Here is a 22,437-nt window from a genome sequence, read left to right on the forward strand (position 1 = left end):
TTAACCCCACGTAAAAATAACTTCAAAGGACTTTTCTTATTAATAACCCTCTAATAAGTAATTAATGTTTATTCGTATTAACCATTATAACCATAATCTCATTGTTTTTATAAAACTGAAGATTTAAAAAAAATTGAATGATTGATTCTGCAAATGATTTAACCAAACTTTACATGTTTTTCTCTCATAGAAAATTAAAAAAAAATTAATGTTTTATTTATTTTTAAGACAGAGAGAGCATGAGTGGGGATGGGGCAGAGAAAGAGGGAGACACAGAATCGGAAGCTGGCTCCAGGCTCTGAGCTGCAAGCACAGATCCAGACTCAGGGCTCAAACTCACTAACTGTGAGATCATGACCTGAGCCAAAGCTGGACACGACCAACTGAGCCACCCAGGCGCCCCACTCTCATAGAATTTTTAACTGTCAACTGCTGACATTACCATTTGTATTAGCTCTACCCAAGCAAAATAGGTTTTCTAACATACATATACATATACACACATGTATATGTATGTGTCTGTGTGTGTATATATATATATATATATACACACACATACATGTATATGTGTGTATATGTATGTTAGAAAACCTATTTTGTATATATATATACACATGTATATATATACACATGTACATGTATGTGTCTGTGTATATATATATATACACAGACACATACATGTACATGTGTGTATATATATACTTACATATGTATATACGTGTATATGTAGCTATGTTTATTAATATAGACTTTTTAGTCTGTTAAAGAAATACCATTCTCCTATTTAATATGATGTTGTCAAAAATATCTTTTACAGCTCCTTTAAAACACATTTTTCCCTATTTTTATTTAATAGCAGACATTATGGATAATGCCTATAAAATTAGAAATACCTATAAGAAGTTTTGATGCTGCCATTGAAATTTGACAATAAAATTCTCAAATAATTTTATTTCTTTGAAATAAAAGTGATGATTTCTTTAGAGCTGAAATAAATCTGTCTTGTATAGTTATATCATGGTATGGTTATCAATAATTTAAGGAAATGCCTAAGAATTTTGTTTTATTATTTTTTAAACTGTATACTTTATAAAATTATGACTCTTTAAAAGGTTTTTGATCTCCAATGTAGATAGGATATGCAGCTTTTTTTAAAGAAAATTAGCTTAAATTACTTTGTTTCACTTAAATTATGTAAATAAAAAAGATAATAATATCACAATATGTTATCATTTTAGAACTATAAGTTGTAATATATTTAGAAAGAAATGTAAGAAGTAACTTTGATGACCACAGTAAGTAGATGATAGATTATATATTAAAATAACTTGGTGCCAGTAAAACATTACCAAAACTTTTTTCTATTTTCCAGTGGCAAGATATTTGCAATGTCCTCAAAATTTAAAAGGAAAAGTTATGAGGCTGAACAACACACTACATGAATATTTGATTTTGAACTTAAATCAAGATCACCTTTGATTATCGAGCCTAAGATGTTTTCTTCACATTATTAGACAGTTACCTTTAATCTCCATAATATATCAATTTTCTTTGAGAAATAGCTCAAACTTATTCAAAACAAAAACCTAAAACAAACAAAAACAAACAACAAAAACACTTCATGAAGACCTGGAAACCAAAGCAAACCAAACACTTGAATCCTAATGTGATATAGTCAGAAAGTTCTGTATTTTGCGAGAGATCATCTGTTTTCTAGTTCCCACATTTACCTGTGGCCCAGATTTGCTTTCTTTTGTTTTTATTGACGATATTACTTAATTTTTGTTAACCTCATTTTCCTTATCTGTCAAAACAGACACTGGAATATTTGATCACTGAAGTCATTATTTTATTATAAGTGAAATCTTGTCAAATTACAGTGGAAGAATTTAGGTCACTTTATAAACTAATTTCAGTGACTTTTTTCAGCCTGTCATGATAAATGAGTTAAGAATTTTTTCAAAAGTTAAGTTTTTTTATTGTCTTTTTTCCAGTTATAAATTCTCAATTTCATTTAATCTCATTTATTTTATGTCTCCTTTGATATTATGTAAAAAATGCTTTTTCATATTTTTAGGTCTTATGAAGATTATTGATAATATATAATTTCTAAGAAAAAGACCTTGGACTAGAGGGTTTCTTTGGTTTTTATTTAAATTCTAGTTAGTTAACATATAGTATAATATTGGTTTCAGGAGTTGAATTCAGTGATTCATTACTTGCATATAATACCCAGTGCTTATCACAAGTGCCCTCCTTAATCCATCATTCATTTAACCTGTCCACCATATTTCTTAAATAACTTCACAATCATAATATTAGATATGGAATCTAGTCACTGTCATGACCTCCTCCAGGAAAATAATATTTGAGATCCTACAAAGAAAAGACATTAAAGAGAAGTGGCTACAGGGCAGAATGAGTTACTTACACGCACACACGCACACACACACACGGGGTGACAAATAATTATTTTAGTATTAAACAATAGCAAGTTATTTCAAAATTGAAAGTTTATAGCTCATTTGTTATAATATTTGAATGAAACATATTTTAATGCAAACCCGTAACCTTTCATCAGAATGATAGATGTTGGTTCTTATTTCCTTTGTGAAGGATAACCCTTTCTCTCCCTAATGATATAAATCCAAACTGTCTGTTCCAAATCTTCCAGGTTATGGCTAAATGAATAGGCCATCTCTGGTTATTTGCTTCACCCTCTGAAAATTTGTTTTCATTTTTCAGAGGCATTTTTGCTTTGTATATTGGGTAACTGACATGTCCTTTTATGAAAATTATAAGTTATTTAGGTAAAACACTTTATTTCTGAATTATCAGTTATTTAGGTAAAGCATTATATTTCTGATATATTATTTAGGTAAAACATTATATTCCTAGAAATTTTCCTTATGTCTTCCTGTTTTATTTTATATCTGCTGTATGGTACAATTGTTCTTCCATAAAACCCCAAACTTCACTATTGTTCCCTCAGTAGCCATTAATTCTAAAATTCAAAATTATAACTTAAAATTATAAAGTACACTCAAACATTCCTGACTAATTGACTAGTTTCATGGTATCTAAAAATAATAATGAATATGATTTAAAGTAGGTAAAAGAGAAATGAAGACATTTATGCTCAATTAAGGGAATAAATTACAGAAAACATCTCTTAAAAATAAGAAAAACAGTAATTGGCATAATTTAGTTTGAAACTAATTCAATTTGACAAACATTTGTTTTATCATTACCTTAAGCTCAGCTCGACAAGTTTATAAGCTATATCTCTTAAAAGGACTTTAAAATAAAATTGGGGCAAAAAAAGTTAAAATTGGGGCATAAGAAAACACTCCTTCTTTGTCTCTTTGTTCCGTATATTTCTGGTGTTATTATTATTAACCTTTATTGCAGTTAGATGTACTGCAGTTCCTCCAATAGATTATAGGTCCCTTGTAAGAGTATAAACTGTTTTTTCATTTTCATCCTTGCTGCTCTGACAATGCTCCACACATAATGCCTCCTATATAGTCCATATTCTAACTCTATATGATGACTCAAATGTCACCCAAAGGCACTAAATATTAGCATCTCAAAAAAAGTGTGATTTGCCTTGCACTTTTCACATTATTGATACACTTGGGTTTTGAGTTTCTTTCTATACATGACCTAAATTTTCCAAGCTCTAGGTCAATTCACAGATATTACAAAAATCAAATTTAATTTTATGATTTAAGGATACTTTGTTATAACACCCTTTTATTTGATGTTACTAGACATATTTTAATACAAGTACAATAGTAAGACTGTAACAAAAGGATGGCGATACTGGAAGGTGTATGACTTAGTCAGATAAGATTCGCCATAGGAAAGTAGAGCAGCTTTAGTATACACACAGATGGATAGGAAACCAACAGTGAATTGAAAAATGCAAAGTTTTGCTCACAAGGTGACCCGAGAGAAAGGCAGTCAGTAGGGGTGAAGATTTTACTGGTTTAATAATAAATAGGTATACATAAATAATTAGTTTGTGACAGTTTTAATGACAACCCAGCCATGGGAGAAGATAAATCTACATATTGAAAGAAAGCAGTTAAAATGTTGACTTGCAGAATGACAGAGGTAAAGAGGATACATGTAAGTGGAGACAGGCAGCTTGTCTAAATATGGCTAATATTAAATACAGGTGATTATAGCATTTGAAATTGAAATTACAAATAATCTCTGATTCACTTATTTTAAAATTTCCAAGTCCCCTCAGCTGCATATTTCACCAGGTGCTGGTGCAGTAGGAACAACAAGCGTATCCAATGATTTAAAAATAACATTCACGGGTGTCACCTGATGTCACTCCAGATAAGAAATGCTGTTCCCAATCAGAGAGAACACTCTCTGGTATTCATCCTAACACCTCCCAAACCTGTACTACATATTTGTCATGCATTTTTAAATAATCTTTTGGATCTCAAACATATTAAATAGATTAAGCTTTTTGAAAATTGTGAACACAGAGAAGAAGTGGAAGAAATGGAATGCTTTGCTTTTAGAAAACTTATGCAGGTACAGAGTTTTTTTTTTTTTTTTTCTTCTTCTTCTTCTCATGACCAGGTTTAAACTAAAGACGTTTTTATTTTTTTCTTCCAAAATACTACAAACTGAGTCAAATTTTAGTGTAGTATTCATGACTTTTTGCTCTTCAGAAAGATATTTGAGCCTCACCCTTTCAGGCTACTCAGGTACATAGACTTCTAAATATATCGGTTCAGATTTGGGGAAGTAAGCAAACATTTATCAAGGCACTCAGGCAAGCAATGTGCTAAGTGCTTTGTGTGCATTTACTTTTCCCAATACAAGTCCTATGAGGAAGATATTTTATCTATTTTACAGATAAAGTAACTGAAGTCCGGAAAGGTTAACTTGATTGCTCAAGATCAAAAAAGAGACTCAGCAGCAAAAACAGGATTGGCTCTTAGAATTCTCTTGAAAGCACATGCTTTTCTATTTATGAACCCAAATTTCTCCATAAGGGTTGTTTCACAAATTTATGTGAAATAAATAATGATATAATTTTTAAAATGCATTGATATCACATCTCATTGCCTCCCCCTGCCAATTCTACTTTATAGTCTGAAGATAAGGAATCAAATCACAAACACATTTATTTTTATTTTCCAAATCACAGATTGGATTTCTTGAGGCTCAATACAAAAAAAAAATGGGCTTATTTAATATGTTGCATACCACATTCACTATTCATTAATCTTAAAGTGAACTAAATTGACTAAATTTACAATAGTTCCAGTTCTGTACTGTCCAGAATATTTGAGGGAATCATAGACAGAGATTCCCTAAAAGCGTCAAGCAATTTTCAGTGAGAAATGTAACTGACAGGCTCCTAAAAGATACAACACAAAATGGCAGAGATAAATGAATATGAAATATTTGGTAACACACCATAATTATTGTGATGATTCTAATACTTTCTTCCAACCACCCTTGAAGGTCATGGAAATGTGGAAGAAAAATAGAAAATAAAAGGAAATATTAGATGGAAAAAAATCTTGTACTACCATAATGCTATTTTATTTTAAATTTTTTTACATTTATTTATTTTTTGAGAGACATAGAGAGACGGAGCACAAGTTGGGGAAGGGCAGAGAGAGAAGGAGACACAGAATCTGAAGCAGGCTCCAGGCTCTGAGCTGTCAGCACAGAGCCTGACGCGGGCTCAAACCCACACACCGTGAGATCATGACCTGAGCCGAAGTCGAACGCTTAACTGACTGAGCCACCCAGGTGCCCCTACCATAATGCTACTTTAGAAGTTGTCGAAGGAATGGGAAACTTGGGTGTTACTAAGTCAGAAGAAACACCAATTACTTCATTTTGATATATTTGATGATCATGTTAGTCTACTGAGACCATTGTGAAACTAGACTTTGGTCTCTTGGCATTTTGACAATGGCTTGTAGCATCATTATCCATCAAATATGAAGAATAGTGTTATTTTTCCTTATTAACTAATTAGTAAATTTAAAAAGATAATGAATTACTAATTACTGTATTAAAGGGGAATATTTTTAGAAGTCTTTTAGCTACACCTCCCCATCCCATTTGATGTTAGTATTGTCCCTTAGACCATCCTTCAGTTTGGTCATTTTCACTGAGACTGCCAGTCAGTTTTACACCAAACCAGGCTGTATTTTTCCATCTTGCACAGTTTTTCTCAGATGTTGCCAACTTCACTGCTGAGTCCATATACATCAAGGTGACTGTGTTTCCCTGAAACTAAAAGTGTCAAAATAGCAAATTAGGCAATATGATATGATACAATAAGCTAAACTCATGCTGCCTCCATTTTACTGAACAAATAAGAGATGCCTTTCTTGAAAAATAGATGGTGGGGACAAGAAATTACCTCCAAATCTAGAGAACTATGGGACCCTGCTTTAATTTATACTGCATTAAATACTAGGGAGACCTTGATTGTAAATCTTCTTAAATCTGAAATGATCTCTTCTTGTCTCCTCCCCCCTTTTTATTTTTCCTACATCCAGTTAGACACTTGAGTTTTCCAGAAAACCATAGGTTTCTGCATTTCCCGGGGACAAATCCTTAATAGAAGGCTTTAAAACCAGTTACTAATAGCTTGGTGATGATGATACCTAATTTTTACAGAGAGGTTGGTGAAAAGAGAGATATTATACATGTGTGAACTGACATTTTGAAGTGGAACTCTGCAAGCTCTTTTTCATAAAATTATACAGTATATATATATATATACTGTCTAGCTTCTGTGTTTTGGGGACATTAGAATTTAAATAGTTGGATTTGAAGTCATAACTATGTTTTTATAATATTATTTTAATGGAGAAACATTCCCCAAATGATAAAGAACATATTTGTAAATTACTTTTGGGTCTGTAGCCTATTAATACTTTAAAACAATTTTCATAAGTGTTTTATTTCTAAATGATATTTAAGGCACTCATGCATAATTTGAGAATTGCCTATATAGAGATTAATTTATAATGATTGATCCTTTGGTATGATAAACCTAGTATTTCAGCATGACAAAAAGCTACAAAATATGAACTCAAATATACCAATGTTAGGAAAATACATAATTGCTCTGGTGGTTATCTCATTCAACATCTCGGTAACAAGAGCAAATAAAGGAAGCTTTATAGATGTGCCCTTCCAAACAGATTGATTGAGTTTATCTTGCTATAAAGCTTAATTTTATAATCATCTGTAGGATTTTAACTATATATATTATTGTGTATGTCAGAGATAATTTTTAGTGGGCTGCCAAACATAAAAAATAGATTGTCTTCATATAAACGGCAGAAAAATGTAACAAAAAGGTAAAATACCAATGAAATTTTATTATAAAGAGAATTATTTTCTACTTTTTTTCAAAATGTGCTTTGCTATATCTGTTACTTGAATTATCTAATCTCACTTCCCCTGGAAGAAATGTTTATAACTTAATTAAGTGACAATATATTTTCCTTATACTTATATATTACATAATATTAAGATTCTCTAAAAAGTGAATGAAAAATTAAAGTATATTCACCTAAGATATTAAGTGATTGTTCACAGATCAGAGTACTTAAAAAATAGTGAATAATATAGCTCATACGAAAGTGTTCATTTACTTTACATATATCTTAATTCCATACTTCTCACAGAATCAGCATACAATTATAAAATAACTATTTGCTGATGTTTATTTGATAAAGCCATAAAATCAACACAGCCAACTTCATTAATACAGGGATAGAATTGAAATTAAGATAGAAAAGTATCAGAAAAGATATGTCATTAAAGATTCATGTGAAAAATACTAAAGAATGAAGTACGTCAGCACTTTGCATGTAAGGATATCTTAATCCACATACACACAAATGAAGTTAAGTAGTATCTATTTAAAACTAAAAACAATTTTATTGTAATTTGCAAATGAAAGTGGACTTCTTTTAGGAAATATTAATACCAATGTACCTATATTTACATATTAAATCTGTGGGGTTTTTCTTTTACATAAAAGCAAATAGTCTTTCTCTGCATGAAAATATTAGAACACTTAATACCAACAAGATGCTAGCAATTGTTGAAAACAAATTAGAACAGAGAAATTATAGATATTTAAGGAATCACTATGGCTATTTAATGTTCCCTTTGTCCTTGTAAACTTGACATTTTCAAATTATAGCAAGCTGTCTCTTTCTAAATTTTCAGGAAAATAAGTAATAGTATTTAAGTACCATGACAAGTATAAATGGAAATTGAAAAGACATTATTTAAATATAATGACAATAGAATGTTATTGCATTTTCAGAAGACTATTTCAATCAATGATAAGAAATTGCACTTAAATATTTATATAATTTAAAAAAATTGGTCAAGTTTTCTTTTCTTTTTAAAGAACCTTGTTGTGTAATTGGAAATTAGGTATCTATAAATCAAACATTTGCAAATAATTCCGTCAAAACAGAATGCTTTTTGCAATAGCTTGCTTTCTTCATGTCTTTGGTCATCAGATAACAAAAATTATTTTGTTTGTTAATATAATGCTTTATGAAATATAGCAACAGATTATGCATAATGCAATGTATTATTTTCAAAAATAATTATAAAAAAGGAAATTGTATGGTAGCTTGATGTAAATAGAAGGTCACTTGGAAGTAAGTCATATTTTAAGCGTAGCCCAATATACTATTAGAACAATATAAAAATAATTTAGAGAAGAAACAAACAACTCCCCAGTTATTTAAGATTAGAAAAGGTATCTAGAATCCACAAGCAAGGAACCAAACTATAGTGACACAACATTTTTGGTGTACCTTGCTCTATTTTCAGCACTGCATCCCAAGTCTAGTACAGAGGCCATCAGCCTGGTAGTTAAGTTGTATCATCACATTGTAACCTCTGAATATTCCAGGTAGCCCTTCAGAGATAAGCAAGGAAAAGGTACTAATATCATGATGAGGTAGCTAGGGGCAGACAGATGTAAAGTGTATATAATAATGGGTGTTTTATACAAAAATTATGTGCTATTAGGCAATGATGGCTATTTTTAAAATCATAATTTAAATTACTACTGGCAATAGAGGACTATAACCTGGTTACCCTGTCGGTGCAACTTAGTCTACCTTATCTCCCAGTTGAAACTTATGGAAATATGAGATTTAAAAAGATTTAAAAGATTAAAAGCAATGATTAACTTGAATATTAAGGATATAATTATGTAAAATTTAAGATTATTTTATATACACTTTAAAAGTTATCCCAACAGCAATATGAAAAAGAATACAAAATGAATAAGAGAGGTATTATAGTGGTGATTTTGAATTACTGATAACAAATAATAATATATTATTAGGTGTGCAGAAAGGAATAGTATTGTATGACACTCCAAACACAAAGAATTCATATATTTACATGAAGTAGAAACATTATTTCCTAATCAGAGAGCTTCTTGTGTTGCTTTGTTTTGCTTATTTTTTAAATTTTTGTTTTGGAAAATTTAATATATTGAGAAACTCAGCCACTCCTGAATGTAATGCCCTAAGAAGCAGTCTCCAAAAATACACTGACCTTGCCATAACCTAAAATGTTCACTTCAAAACTGTTCAATTCAAAACAGAACTGCACTTGCTATATCACAGTGCTACCAATAGTAATTTAAGGTAACTGTCACTTTAAAAGTAGCCATCAACCCTGCCTAAATATACATTATTTTTATATAAAAACTCTAGTATCTTCTTTCAACATATATTTCCCAAAGATCTAATACAGGGAATAAGCTTTAAAAGCAACTACATTTTTCTGTTATGCTACTATGAAAGAAAATTGTAGTCATTAGTCAAAAAAGTGAATAAAATTGGTTATATACTACAGAATGATCTTGATATTGATTTTTAAAAATATTCTTATAACCTGCATGATACCAAAACAACTACTGTTCACAACCTTACCTGTATAAAGAAGCTATTTTCCATTTGAAAAACATTATATACTTGTCAGTTAAAGAAAGAGTATATTGGGGCGCCTGGGTGGCTCAGTCGGTTAAGCGGCTGACTTCAGCTCAGGTCATGATCTCGTGGTCCGCGAGTTCGAGCCCCGCATCAGGCTCTGGGCTGATGGCTCAGAGCCTGGAGCCTGCTGCCGATTCTGTGTCTCCCTCTGTCGCTGCCCCTCCCCCGTTTATGCTCTGTCTCTCTCTGTCCCAAAAATAAATAAACGTTTAAAAAAAATTAAAAAAAAAAAAAAGAAAAGAAAGAGTATATTGGCCGAGAAGATTTTAGTGGCTGGGATTGTAATAGAACTAGAGACATGATATAATTGTAATACAGCCACACGTAATCTGACACAAATGAATTCTTTTAAATTTATCTTAAAATTTGTGGAGTTTTGAGTAAGTAGGTATGCATATGAAATAGTATTATTAGGGGCGCCTGGGTGGCGCAGTCGGTTAAGCGTCCGACTTCAGCCAGGTTACGATCTCGCGGTCAGTGAGTTCGAGCCCCGCGTCAGTGAGTTCGAGCCCCGCGTCAGGCTCTGGGCTGATGGCTCAGAGCCTGGAGCCTGTTTCTGATTCTGTGTCTCCCTGTCTCTCTGCCCCTCCCCCGTTCATGCTCTCTCTCTGTCCCAAAAATAAATAAAAACGTTGAAAAAAAAATAAAATTAAAAAAAATAGTATTATTAGCCCTAGGTATTAATAGTTATAATAGAGACTGATAAAATGAAAATTGTCATATATTTGTTTAATAAGTCTCAAACTTTAATCAATAGGTTTTAAAAGTAAACTCTTACTAGAAATCCATCTAGGTATTCCAACAAAAATACTAGTATTTTTTTTTAAAGATGTTGCCTGTGAGCCTCAGGCAATTTCTAGGTCTTTTTTAGTTCCTGAGATTTCAACTGAGAAAAGTGCCAATTAGTTCCAATTTTGATGATGATATTCATGATGTGGTTTCTAATGTAACATAATTTGGAGGGGGAGGGGCTTGGTGACATGTTTCCTCAGGACATAGACAAAGATGAATATACTCAGCATTCTATACCACTGTCTAAATGTGACATGGTCTATCAATGCCAACACGTTTAAATAGAAAGTGAAAATAATCCATTATTTTTATGATTTTCTCTATAACATCAAACATATAGTTTATATCTGACTATCTCAGTCTGACTAGTTGAAAATTTAGGGTATATGTTTGTAATCTAATGACAACAGTTATTGGCTATATTGGCCATGTTAACGAAAGTAATAGTCGTATTAAATTTAAGTCTTCTAATGTAAAATCATATCTGAATCTGTATTCAGTCATTGGGACTGTATTTTGAGGAAGACATTGATAAAAAAGGACAATCATCAGAATGGTTAAGTAACGTTATAGGAAGAATGATCAGAGTTACTGAGAAGTTCAAATTTAAGAAGAGAATAGTTGGTTAGGGAAAGTACATTAAAAAAAAAATTTGAATACATTGTTCTTTGGATGAAAATCTAACCTGAGTCTACAAGGCATAAGGAATAGCTAAGGTCATTGTGTGGATATAGATAGAATTCTCTGAAAATTATAGCTGTCTGAAATTAGAATACCTTGTCATTGCTAAATGTCTTCAAAGAGTGGATGATGCAACCTGCCTGGGAGATTGTAGGAGAATTCATGCCAGGAGTAAAAAACTGGAAGAAGCTTCCTCTAGAGACTCATATAATTTTGATGTTCTGTAAATTTAATAATTGAACTATTTCTTTGTGATAAACTTCTCCCAAATGTTTCAATGTTTTCAGTGTTCAAGACAGGACTTATTAAGATGAAATGTAAGAAATTGCCAGTATTGTAAATCCACAGTGGTTGAATAGCAGCATTTCATGTGGTTCATCTACATCCATAGTTTTCTAAGACAATTCTCCAAAAGAAGATAGGTAAAATTTAATAAGAAATCAATATTTTTTCTTGACTTAGTTAATTTTGAAAAAAAAATATTTAGAGGCCTAAATTATTGAAAGATTTAGTGATGAGATAAAAATATACATAGACTGTTTTTCATCTTTGTTTTTGTATTTTGGTGAAATTAATTGCACGGACTTGGACTTGGTTGGAATACCAGTTCAGTCCCCTGTCACTTTGTGGCTGTGGTAGTCTTGAGAACACTCCTTTCTGACCTCTGCTGGAACTCTCCTATGACCTCAGGCTTTATGCTCTGAAATACATCGTTGTGGTTAGTGTTAAGTCACCATTACCCGTTGACTGATACCAGCCAGTGACTAAACACGATAGGAATATTAAGACAGGCCCACTCTGGAAAGATATAGGACTCTTCTGATGACTTGAAGGATACTGGATGGCTTTGCCAAAGTTTCTTTAGAATTGCATTGCATTTTAAAATGCTTCCAGCCAACTTGCCTTCCTTCCCTCTTTCCTTCATTCAGGATAGTCCTGCCTCACAATCTGACAGTCCCAGCCTCTAGTAGCTCCTGGCTCTTTAACACAGGCATTTTCTCCTGTAAAGCTCTTGTATATGTAATTGTCTCTTAGCATCTCCTTCCTGGAAGGTCTGGAATAATAGGTCATTTGGAGCCTTCACATTTTATTCAGTTTATTCATCTATAAATTGGAGATAATATTACCTAATTTACTTGGTTAAGATGATAATTAATGATATTATCTATGAAAATATAGCCTATTGCTTATACAATGCTTATACTTATTATTATGCTTTAGCCAAATTGGACAACTTACTATTCATTGAGTATTTGGGTTCCACCAGTGTTGTTCAAATTTTTCCTTCAAATTAAATTGCCTTCTAGGAGTGCCTGGGTGGCTCAGTAGGTTAAACCTGATTCTTGGTGTTAGCTAAGGTCATGATCTCACAGTTCATGGGTTCGAGCCCTGCATAGGGCTATGCACTGTTGGCATGAAGTCTGCTTGGGATTCTCTCTCTCCCTTTCTCTCTTCTCCTCCCTCTCTCTTTCTCTTTCTTTCTCTCTGTCTCTGTCTCTCAAAATAAACTTAAAAAAACCCTAAATTTCCCTCATCATCTACATATATCTTATTCCAATATCACTTATTAGAACAATCATTATGGTCATTTGTTTCATAAAACCATCAAAATTAAATTTTTGCTCTTCAATACTACTAATACAATAAAATATTTTCATTTGAATGGTCATTTATTCTTTAATTTTCCTAAGCCCCATTCTGGATAGAAAGTGTTATGGGCTCTGGGTCTCTGTCTCATCCATATTTATATTCCTGGGAATTTGGCACTAAGGGTATTAGTCAATGTTACTCAATGGGCTCATATGAAGTAGAAATTGGCACAGAAAAAGATCGGCTTTTTCATTTAGTGCAATGAGAAGCCATTTATAGATTCTAAACGGGGATTGGCAAAACAGGATATGTGTTCTATACTGACTGCAATTGACAGTCTGTGGAGAAGATATCGGGGTTGAGATTTAAGGTCTGTTCTGAAACTGAATGTTGAATTTGTAATGCCAAAGATGTATAGCTGCCTTTTACCTATTAGCACCGTAACTTACTAATCATGCATTGTTTCTCTTTAGAAGCAGTCACTCCATTATTTTTCTAGTATTAATAAGTAATCTGTAAGCTAACCTGAGCTATTAAACTGATGAGAAAGACATCTGAGTTTCAGGACATAATGACCATTTCTATATTTAACCCAGATTAGTCACTATGATGTTGGAAATCAACTCAGACTGGCAGTAGCAGAGATTGAGCAGTGGAGTCTCATGAGGGATTCCCCTCCTTAGGCCCTGGCCTGACCTGGCCTGATAAATGGCATATTTAAAAAAAAGAAAAAAAAAAAAACCTACAGGGTTTATTTTCTCTTCTTTAAATCTGCAGGATTTATTTCTTGCTTTCTCATCAAGGAGTACATTTATAAAGGAATTTTAGGCACGGGTGTATGGTGGTAGGCTTCAGAGATTCTGGTATTTGTTTTAAATACCATAATTTCATTATTTGGATGGATGTGGATCTGTGGACTATCAAATATGAAGGAATAAGAACACAAGCAGATTCCAAAGCTAAGCCTAAATGACGCCGCCTCAGATTATCTATGGTTCTTATTTCCTCCATTAGTGCAAGTAATCGAGTGTTTGAATTTGAAAGTGCAAGTTTATCTCTTTGTTCCATTATAGATAATAAAAGTGACCTATGTGAGGATATTAGATTGGTGATTTTACTTAGTATTCACCTTATGCTTAGAAGGTGTGAAATTGTTAACTCATTCAAATTAAGTCATTATCCAGTTATGTAACAAATAGACTTGTGCTTAAAAAGCTTAACTAAGCAGCTGCAGAGAAAAAGGAGCAGCTCCATCAAATGCTCCAGGAGACCCTTTTTACTGCTGTTTTTTATTTTTACGTCTCATTAACAGTAGTATTAACTATCGCATACTCCTTGTATAGAGGAAACTGGGAGAAATTAAACATTCTGCATAATCCTCTTAAAAATATTTTAAGAAGAAAGAGTTGGGTTTTTTTGTTTGTTACTTGCTTTTTAATAATCCATAGCCTCCTGTCATGGTGAACCTTCTTGTCACAAAATAGGCAGATACATGAGGAACTGGGGAGTATTACTGTGCTAGGGCTGTCGTAACAAGATACCACAAACACAGTGGCCTATTCAGCACAAATTTGTTTTCTCGCAGTTCTGGAAATGAGAAGTCCGAAATCAATGTGTTGGCAGGTTTGGTTTCTTTTGAGGCCTCTCTTCCTGTTTTGCAGGTAGCTGCCTTCTCACTGTGCCCTCATATGGTCATCCCTCAGTCTGTGTGTTGTCTCTGTCTTAATCTTTTGAAAGAACACCAAAATCATATTGGATTTGGGCCCACCCATATGACCTAATTTTACCTTCATTATCTCTTTTTCCCCACTAATTTTACCTTAATTATCTTTTAAAAGGCTCAGTCTCCAAGGTAGCCACATCCTGAGTTTTGAGAGACTAGGATTTAAACATGTGAATTTTGTGGGGACACAATTCAGTTTATAACAAATAGAAATTTTTTTCATCTCTTATGTGTATATTTTTCTTTATTTGAAAAATATCCCTAATTCATAGAAAGAAGAGGCGCTGTAGTGGAATCAGATGTGACATTGTTGCCTTACTTCCATAGCTACTTGTTTTCTAAATTTTAGAGAACTATGTAGAGTGTATTGAAACATGCAGGTCACCAAGACAAGATCAACTAGGAGGAAATGAAGAGGATGGATATAAGAAAGGAAAGAAATATGAATTCAGGAATGGGCAAACAAGTGAAAACCTCTAAGATATTATAGTCAATATTTTGCTTCCTGGGTTCCATAAAGGACACAGAGGTAGGATATTACTTTCACAAGGTTTATTGACCAGTTCCACAAAAAAAAAAAGTAGACATGAGGAGCCTTTGTTACTCTTTGAGCCCAGGTTTCTAAAAAAAACATGAGTAAAAAAGATGTCAGTATGTCTCTTTCTAATGGTACTAATGACCAAGGGTTTTTTTTCTTTAATCTGGAGCATATTAGAATATTTCTTAATTATACCTTTTTGGGTCCCCCTTTTTTTGTGGTATTATGCTTCAAAATTTTTTGTTTGGTTTTTGGAGCTTTGTCCAATGGGAGCATGAAATGCTGTTTTATTGGTCAAAATACCACAGAGCCACTAATAGATAGTATAATGAACTATTTTAAAAACTGTTAGAGAAAAGCACATAGATACAGATACAATATGATCTTAATAAACTCAGAAGGATTTCTAGAAAATACCAAAGCAGAACTTTATAGAAAAGATTGTATAAATCATGCAAACTTGCATACCATTTTAAGGAACTCTCCTCTGAGCTTATATTTCTCGCCGATATTTAATAGCAATAGAACATTGCACAGTCTCTTTCTTGTAATCCATTACTTTAAACAATATGAAAAAATACAAACCGCAGACTGGGAGAAACTATTTTCAAAACACGTATTTGACAATAAACTTGTATCCAAAATATACAAAGAACGATTAAGATTCAATAAGAGAGCAAACAACCCAATCAAAAACTTGGGCAAAAGATCCGAATAGACCTATCACCAAAGAAAATATATGGATTGCATATAAATATATAGAAATATACTTGATACAGTATTTCTTCAGGGAGCTGCATATTAAAACAACAGTGAAATGCCACTATATTTTTCTAAGAAGGCTAAAATTGAAAACACTGACCAGACCAATGTCAGCAAAGATGTGAAGTAACAGAAACCCATTGATTGCTGGTGGGAATGCAAAATGGTACAGCTACTTTTTTGATTCTTTCTTAGGAAAGCTAAACACCAATTTACTATATAATCTAGTGATTATACTCCTAAGTCTCTACCCAAATTAGTTGAAAATTTATGTTCACACAAAAATCTTTGCACCAGTGTTTATACAGCTTTACTCCTAATTGCCAAAATTGGGAGCAACCAAGATGCCCTTTAATAATTGAATTTATAAACAAACTGATGCACCCAATATCCGATGAAATATTATTCATTGATAACAAGGTAGGAACTATCACGCCACAAAAACACATCGAGGTACCATAAAAACATGTTACTAAATAAAAGAAATCAGTCTGAAAATGCTACTTATGGTATGATTCCAACTGTATGACATTTTGGAAAAGGCAAAATAATAAAGACAATAAAAAGATCCGTAGTTGCTAAGGGTTCAGGGAGAGGGAGGGATCTGTCTCTCTCTCTCTCTTTCTCTCTCTCTCTCTCTCTTTCTCTCTCTCTCTCTCTCTCTCTCTTTCTCTCTCATTCACCTTAATCTATAATCTGTGACCAAGAGAGATGAAGGCCAAATCTCTAAACTGAAAAAAATAGTTACATTAAAGTTTGAGATGAAAGTAAATATTGGATCCTTCATGTGGATGGCTCTTTGACATTTCCACTGTAATAACACTGAACACTTTCTGACCACAATCATTTGCTATATTGCTTTTTGATCAGCTGTTGCCTGCCATCATGGAAGTTTGAGTGACATTTGGCCTCCTGGAATATGCCTTGGAGTCATTGAATGATGAAAAGACCTGTACTGCAATCCTAAATTCTAATTAATTATGAACTCTACTGGAATGGAATATTAAAACAAACAAACAATAAACACATAATGTCCTATGAAAATTGACTATTAAGTGTCCATGCTATACTTTGATGCAAGAATTATCAATTGCTAGAATGATAAATTGCAAAACACAAAATTGATATGCTCTTAAAAGTACTGCTTGACTTTATTCCCTCCTTTCTATAATTGGTATAGATATTTACAGAAATTTATTTCTTAAGGTACATTTTATAACAATTGAATTAACTTCCATAAAAGCTGTAGTAAAATTTTCACAGCAGTTTCATTACAATATATATTATTTTAGAGTTTCATCTCATCCATGACAAAATCTGTCTAAATTTATCATTTTAAATATCATTTATAGATTTTTTTCTCCTCCCCCTTCTTTTTGCTGTTTTGCATGTGTAATGCTATCTCTGCTATCTCCAGTTATATTCTCTATTGTATTTTCTGGTAGGTCATTAATGGTGTAAAAGAGTAAAGCAAATTTTTAAAAGTTGATCCTGTAGACATTCATGCTGAAAATTCTTATTTGTTCTCTACAGACTCTGTTGGACTGTACCTGTAGATGTTTTGGGCATGTTGACCTGCCTCAGATGCTGTTGTCTTTCTAGCCACATTAGGTTTTATTGCTACCCTGTTGTCACCCACTTGAAACCTAGCTGGCAATGGAAGGTCTTTTGTTATGTTGCCTCATGATAATTCTGAGGCTGGACTATGTTATTCCAGGGCATTATGGGTGAGAAAAAAATGAACAACTCAGACTTGCCCCAGCTAATCATCCATCTCTAGTGCTAGCTTCCTACTGGCCTCGCTACTACTTCTCCCCACAAAAGATCAAATACCTCTTTTACCTAAGGTTTTCTTACGTATGTTACTATAACTTACTAGGATAATTAATCTTCCTCACTTCTGTAGCATCTCTTACATTGTAATTGGGACAGATATTAAGAGGTCCATTCTAGGCATAACTAACTATACAAAGTGAGCAGAATATGGGGTTCCTGGGTGGCTCACTCAGGTAAGCGGCCAACTCTTGATTTCTACTCAGGTCATGATCTTGTCGTTCTTGAGATTAAGCCCGCAACAGGCTATGCGCTGACAACATGGAGTTTGCTTGGGATTCTCTGTCTTCCTCTCTGTTCCCCTCTTGTGCTCATGTGTTCTCTCTCAAAATAAGTAAAATAAACACAAACAAATAACGACAACAAAACAAAGTGAGCAGAATAATTGAATAAAAGTGCTGGTGAGTTTTCTTTTGTGGTATCAAAATTATATTAAAATATTTCATTTGCATATTTTTCTAAGATTTACTTTCCAGGAACATGTAGACTTGCAAAATCAATTCCAAAAGATGAAAATAGATGTTTCTAACATTTAAGTACACTTTTAAACTCCTTTTGAGTTGGAGGATGAGACTGTAGCTTAATTAATTTACAATAAAATCATTTCTATATGGTTTATATAATTTGGGGACATGTGAATGGAACCCTTATATACCTAACAAGCTATGCTGCAAATGGGTCCTCCCTACCAATCAGCTTTGCCTCTTTCTCTACACACATATTCATGTATTTCAAGGTGTTGGTAAATTCTGTGCAAGAAAATCATTGGTGAGGTTGATGTAAGTATAAAAAGAGACCTCAACTGACAGAGTCTTTAACAGGAAGCACTGTAGAAACAAAAGCAATAGAAGATAATCCCTTCTTTTAGGAGATGAGATTCTGGCAGGAGTGAACAACACAAAGTGGGTTCTAGACTCTTAAGCAACTTCAGATATTTATATAGAACATACTATCTTAACTAGGCCCTTAAGCATTATTTGTTAAATGGATAGCTAATATTTATTAAGCAATATTTGATGAAGGCTGTTATGCCTGTTTTGAAGACTAGACTAGTGGCTTATATTTTACTAAGTAACTGTTCCAGTTCACACAGCTACCACCAAGGCCACACAAATATCAATGATCAGAGATTAGTATTCAAACTCAGGCCAGCCAAACTCCAGAAAATCAAAGCTTTTAACTACTAGATGCCAGAATGAAGGGAATGAAGGATGTTGGAAGGCTGAAATGAACTCTTAGGAATAATTATAAATATCTATTAGGTTTGAATTTGCCTCTATGTATTAGAAATATGTATATAAATACTATATGATTTCAGTGATTTGTGGTTTAAAAGTATTTCTACAAAAAAAAATCCTTATGGAGCATATTCCCAGTTTCACAGGTGAGAATTTTTGGATGTTTATCTGTGTTACCTCACAGTCATGGCAACCATATTCTATATATAATGAAAACACTTGATTTTTCATTATATCAGGCTTGAGAAGTACCTTATAATTAATAACTTAAAAAATGGGCTGATTAAATCAATTCCACTGTATATACATTATAATGTATATACATGGTTTGCGTAGAAATAGTACAAACTCTAACCCAGAATAATTACATATCAACTTAATTCTTCATCTCTCTTTTAAATTTGGTTTTTGCAATGTAACTATTTTTTTAAAATAATATAAATTTTTATTGGAAGTAAAGTCATTTGCTATCATATTTTGTTAGCTTCTAGAGGAGAGGGAAAAAAAAAACCCTGTAACTTTCCAGAATTCTCCTGAAGATTTTACCAATGTGCCAAAATTTACATACTAGATGGGAATAGAATCTCATTTTTAGTGGATATATATTAAACTACTAATTTCTGTAAGTTATTTTCCACTGCTTATGTCAAATTTTGTATTTTTCAGCCCAAATCATTTTCATAATTTTAATGCTTACTTACAGCAGGAAAAAAGTGGTATAGAAAATATCCTAAAAAAAACAGTGTGGTCTCAGACCACTGAAGGATAGCAACTTCTAGTGGTTCAGTTCTGGAGGTTGGAGAATTGAAATTACAGTTTCCCTTGGGATAACTTGTCTTTCCTCTGAGCTCTTTGAGTGTGAGAAAGGCCCAAAGGGAAAAGTCAACTAGCCAGATCAACAGCGTAGATGACAGTGAACAAATGGTTTACTAGAACATTTGTCTTAATGAAGTAATTTAATAAAATATTGTTTAAGGTAGTGTATTTGAAATAATAAGATGCTTTGTTCAAGTAACTAAATTGATTATTTCCTGACAGATTTATTTTTTTCAAGTTCGTTGTCATAGAAAGTAAAGACCTTCTTCAAATCATAACAGAGTAAAATTTTCAAATACAATTTACTTTGCAGAATTGTCGTGTGTGTGTGCATGTGTGTGTGTGTGTGTGTGTGTGTGTGTGTGTGTGTGTGTGTGTGTATAAAGTATAAAGCAACAAAGAAAGGGCCTTTTATATCATGATGTTCCTTGAGTATATCATGAAACATTAAGCATTTTTAATACTAACCATTATCTTTCTTTCTTCTCTCTCTTTCTCTCTTTTTCATAGGTGAGTAACTGAAGGTTAAAAATCAGAATTCCTGGATATGAAGTATTATGTGCTTTTTTATTAGTGTCCTGTGGGTAAGTAAAGAAATAGACTTGGCTTAAGCACCAGATTGAATGCTGAATCATGCAAAGATATAAATTAGTGAGCTGTGGCACTCTATCACTGGGAGTCTTGATCAAATATTTAAAAGCTATTTGATGTTAGACACATGAGTATTAAGGGGAGAATATTTTCTTTTTCTTAAGGTTTGTAATTGTGCCATTCAGAACTAGCATGTAAGTTAGAGTGCTTTATACTTGAATGACAGTGACTTGCTTTGACATAGCTATTATCTCACATGGAAAATTGTTGAAAAACATAAATGGAGGCATGATTTTGACTATTTCAGCTACTGACACTGAAGAGTCTATAAAATTGTGGAAAATAAAATTTCATTAAAGTGTAGAAATAAAGACTGTTTTACTCACTTGAGAGAAAATTTTAGAGTTTAGATTTTTAATCTTAGAAACAAGATGGACCTCATTTTTAACCAATGTAATATTAAAATATAGATCAAATGAATTACATTTAATGGTGGCTTGATGTTTTAGAACATAATTTAAGAGAAAGTGAATGAATCATATTATATTCTTAAAAGTCTGCTAGAAAAACTTTAACATTACTTTATTAAAAGAGCTTTTGTAGAATTAGGAAATTGTTTTCTTTTGCCAGTCATTTTTTGTAACAAATACTGAGATGGTCTAAGATATTTAAAGTAGTTTAGATAAGTGACTCCTTAAAAGTCATTTCAAAAAAGAAAATAACTCCTAGTAAAATCCAAATGTCACAAAAATCTTATTTATTAAACATTAATTGTATTCATGGAGGTTATTAGTATACATTGAAATTTAGGTGCTGGAAACCTACTTTATAAAGTTTAAATATTAGCTCCCTAAGATTTGATTATAGTATTAATAATTCATATTATTTAAAGAAAATATTCCAACAAAAATCGTTATAGTATAGATGAATGAGATTTCTCATATAATTGCATAATGTCATTTTTTAAGGTAGTTTTCCTTTTCTTTTTCATCTTCTTTCTCTGGTTTATTAGCATTCATAAAATGTGATTTTGGCTTTGCTATCAACTTTAAGTAAAATGATGATTAATATTTTAGGTAAAACTTTAAATAACTCTTAATGTTGCTTTATTGAATATATTATTGTATGTGGAAGTGAATGGAGGAGAAATAGGTATATTTTGCTAGTTTTACACTTATAACTTGATGTTTCTTGGCATGATAAATTGTTTCTATGATGAAAAAGGCTACTTCTTGAAATGATCTACTTGTGATAGGACTATGTTTTTACTTTAGTTTGTGAAAATTATTTGTGAAGGTCATAGGAATTACTTTAACAAAATGTGTGTGGTGCTATCATATCTCCACTTCTGATATAATGGTTATTGTCCATAAAATATTTAATTACAGAAACATCAGTAACATACCTAATCTCATCAGACTAGGTTAATGGATCCTATTTTGGAGGCAATTAACAAGACAAAATGAATGGTTTGGGGATACATTCTAATAGGAAACCCATCTCTGAATTTGGTATAGCATTCTCAATGGGGCAAAGTTACTAAGTTATTTCTTCTGACTTAAGCTGCTTGAAAATCTTGTTTATTTTCTCAGTCTGCTAGTACACCTGGTAAAGACAATAAAGGGTTTGTTTTCAGTGATAGATACATCTGTTATTTTCAAAATTGTCATCATTTTAATCACAATTTTTATTTATAAACAGTTGTGGGTAAAGTATCAAAATTAGATGAAGTAGCATAAATTTGGCATATATAGACAAGTAAACTAAGTATTGGGATTCAATAACCCCTTGTATTATTTGAGAATGAGTTTCTGGGCAACCATGTGTTTA

General features: G+C 32.3%; 1 protein-coding gene across 3 annotated transcripts in view; it reads left to right on the plus strand.

The window, feature by feature from the left end:
* The window catches only part of CADM2 (cell adhesion molecule 2), a 1,068,777-nt gene that overhangs the window by 232,302 nt on the left and 814,038 nt on the right, over positions 1 to 22,437 (plus strand). The window lies entirely within an intron of this gene.

Source organism: Felis catus, chromosome C2, assembly GCF_018350175.1.
Source record: "Felis catus isolate Fca126 chromosome C2, F.catus_Fca126_mat1.0, whole genome shotgun sequence".
NCBI classification, from domain to species: Eukaryota; Metazoa; Chordata; class Mammalia; order Carnivora; family Felidae; genus Felis; species Felis catus.